At 37.9% G+C, this 3,454-nt stretch overlaps 1 long non-coding RNA gene across 1 annotated transcript; it reads left to right on the forward strand.

Moving 5' to 3' along the window:
* The first annotated feature begins 828 nt into the window (after positions 1–828).
* Positions 829–2,505, forward strand: LOC122068053. The gene is made up of 2 exons (XR_006136958.1): positions 829–1,431; positions 1,594–2,505. It is a non-coding gene; the product is annotated as an uncharacterized LOC122068053 (long non-coding RNA).
* The last annotated feature ends 949 nt before the right edge of the window (positions 2,506–3,454 follow it).

Here is a 3,454-nt window from a genome sequence, read left to right on the forward strand (position 1 = left end):
AGTTATTAAACTTGTTTTTCTGTTTCTAGAAATAAGTGGGAGCAACAAAAATTATGAAAAACCCGATGCTCCACTCAACCTACCCAAACCCCCAACCCATTGTCAAAACTTCTTGCTATCTAAATATAGCTATTAAACCTGGTTGTGTGAAGCTCACAGTTTCGGAATGCTTTCATCCTTCTGAAGCTCATCTTCATGAAGCATACATGCAACTCCAACGTCATGCCTTCACTCGTGAGTTGCATTCCTACAACGTCATGCCTTCACTCATGTCTTAAACTCGACTACACTATTGAAAATGTTTTGGGAAAGAAAAAAATCAAACACCTTTATGCATTTCCAAAAATCGTTTCTTAGCACAAAAATGGCAAAAACTGTTTCTGCTATTTCTAGACACATAAACAGAAGAAACAAAACCAAACAGGCCCCTAATGCTCTCTCTCTCTCTCTCTCTTAAACATAAATTTAAATTATACCAAAAAGAGCCTAAAAGGAATAAAAGTAAAAAAAAAAAATACAACTGCTTTAATAAACGGCCTTCTAATATATATGAATTTGTCAACAAATACAGCAAAAGGTCAATAAAGTACAAGTTGTCTCCCACCCTCCCCCCTCTTTCTCATAAATATATACTATAGAAGGATTACAATTAATTTAATGTTAAATGGCCCTACTGGCATACATACATTTGTCAATAATACGTCAAAAGGTTGATAAAATGAAAATGTTCAACGGCCCTACTGGCATATATACATTTGTCAATAATATTGCAAAAGGTCTATAAAGCACAAGCTGGCTTCCCCTTCATCTTCAGATGACAGAGAAAGTTCATTAGTCGGTGTTTTCATCCACTTTACAACCAAGGGATGAAATCTTTCTTCGAGCATGGGGGGAGGTGGGGTGTGATCTTGCCGATGAAATTTTTGAACCACCTTTGTATCGAGGTTTGATCTACTATGTGAGATTGGGACAAGCAACCTCTATTTGGAAGGAGAGACTGAAGTTGTTATTACCACTTCTATTGGAGGGGGGAGGCTTTCTCTAGATTTGAAAGCATATTTTGTTGGCCTAGCAACAGCGAGCTCCTCTTGAAAAGATGATCCAGATTAGCACAATCTTATGGAACCCATGTCCCTAGGTACATCAAGCCACCATTATTCAATAACCCTCCAACTCTATAGAGGATCATGAGATTAACGATTTCGTACGAATTGTAACTCCAGTTGACAATGGCGACCATCATTTCCAAATAGAAGCAACACTTGTTTGTTGTGCAATACAGGCCAGATAGCATGGCAAAATTTTTTTTCCTATGTCAAGAAAATTTCCAATGTGTCATCCCTCACAATAGAAACCACAAAGTAGCATGTTACATATTCGACATGGAGCCCCAATTTTCAAGCATTCTAAAGCCTCTCAAACTCCAAACAGGTACAAATTAGCTTTGTTTTGTGTAGAGAATCATTTTCCATATTCATTTGAATGCTACCATTCAGCCATTTATCAAGAATTGCCTCATGTTGAAGGCATTCATTCACCAAAAAGCCCTCATATGACTCATGAAATGCTTCTTTGCCCTTTTTTCTTTTGCAGGACTAAAAGGTAGAATGGCCACTAGTGAGATCCAACATCTAAAGAACAGATCGGTTAGTTGCCTGTACCGCCTTCTCTTCGGGAAATTCAAGTTCGATATCCATCTGTTTCCACTATTCTCGGTTCACAAATTCAAACATGTCGACACAAAATGCTATCATGCTCTATTGTTTTGTGTGTGTGTATGTGTGTATGTATCATCGTCTGTTTGTGACTACGTTTTTCTAGAGGTCTATCTTTGTTTCTAACCTCTTTCCCTTGCTTTCCTCTCTCCCTCTGCTTCGAGTCAATTTTTTTGTACAATTTTAACTCTTTATATTTCTCATTTTTATTGAGAACTACAACCTTATATCACTTTTTTTCTTGTTTCTTTCCCCTATGGGATTCTAACCTTGAATTCTCTATCTCTGCATGTTATTATAAGATTAACAGAAATGAGTGATAAGCCTAGAGGCCGAAACCATCCACCTATACAAGCGAATTGGTGGTTGGTTCTAAGTTTAGGCGGATAGTTTTGGGTCTCATGCTTATTTTGTCATTCATTTTTGTTGATCTTACAATAACATGCAGAGACAGAGAATTCAAGGTTTAGAGTCCCATAGGGGAAAGAAACAAGAAAAGAAGTGAGATAAGGTTGTAGTTCTCAATAAAAATGAAAAATCTAGAGAGAGAGTTAAAATTATATAAAAAATTGACTGAACCAGAGGGAAAGAGAAAAGTAAGGGACAGATGTTAGAAAGAATGATAGACATCTAGAAAGATAAACACAATCACAAACAGACGATGACACAAACATGCGCGCAAGAGAGAGAAAGAGAGTTTGTGTTGTTATCAACCTTTTGCATAATTTATTGACAATGTATATGCAATACTAGAGTCAGTTGAATGTTAAATCAATTGCATTCTTTTTTATATTTTTATTTCTCTATGTTGTGTATCCGACACATAAATATAAGAGATAAAAAATTCTATCTAGTCGTGCATCCTTACGCTCAAACACAAGGGTGACAAAAAGATCACCCTGGCCTACCTCCTGATTGAATGCCTTTGTACCTCCTCAGATTGATCCCCATATTGGAGCAATGATGCACGGCCAGTTAGAGATCTCTCCACCCCCACCCTAATCCCTAAACATAAATCTATCCAGAAGCCTAGTAGATGTACATAATGTGTACACTCAAGAAACTTATTATTTTAGTGTTAATTAATTTCTGAAGTTCTTCCATGTCTCATTAAGGTTCCTGTTGGTGAAGATTTTCCATTAAAAAGTTTAAGAAAATCAAATAATTCTTTCTTCCTCCACCATTTAATGGTTCCATGTATTTTGTCTTTACCAATTTATTGGTGAAATTGCAGAAATAGGTGCAAACCAAGGGTATAATTTGTTTGTGGCAGGGGCTATTCTGAGAACTCTCCCTGTTCATAACTTACATATATATGTAAGAACATGTGAATGACTACTTACAGAAGAAAGCCTGCCTAGGCTTAATAAGATTGGTCCCCTCAGGTCCAAATCAAATCCCACTTACCCCCACCCCCATCTCTCTCTCTCTCTCTCTCTCTCTCTCTCTCTCTCTCTCTCTCTCTCTCTCTCTCTCTTCATGTGGTTACTGTGCCATGGGAGGATAGGCAGGGATTGGACTCTCTCCAAGGACTGCACCTCCAATGCCCCTCTAAACGATCATTCAAGGGTTGGGAGGCTTGATCACATATCTCAACACCTATCAACAAATAAGGATGTGTGTTCAACCCTTTCCAGGTCGTTAGTGTTGGAGGGGATCCCAATCCGGTAGGCACAGGTAATGAATAGTCTGTGGGTCAAAGGGTAGGATAGTATTTTTATGCCCGCCTATGTCTACGA

This window comes from Macadamia integrifolia, unplaced genomic scaffold, assembly GCF_013358625.1.
Source record: "Macadamia integrifolia cultivar HAES 741 unplaced genomic scaffold, SCU_Mint_v3 scaffold337, whole genome shotgun sequence".
NCBI classification, from domain to species: Eukaryota; Viridiplantae; Streptophyta; class Magnoliopsida; order Proteales; family Proteaceae; genus Macadamia; species Macadamia integrifolia.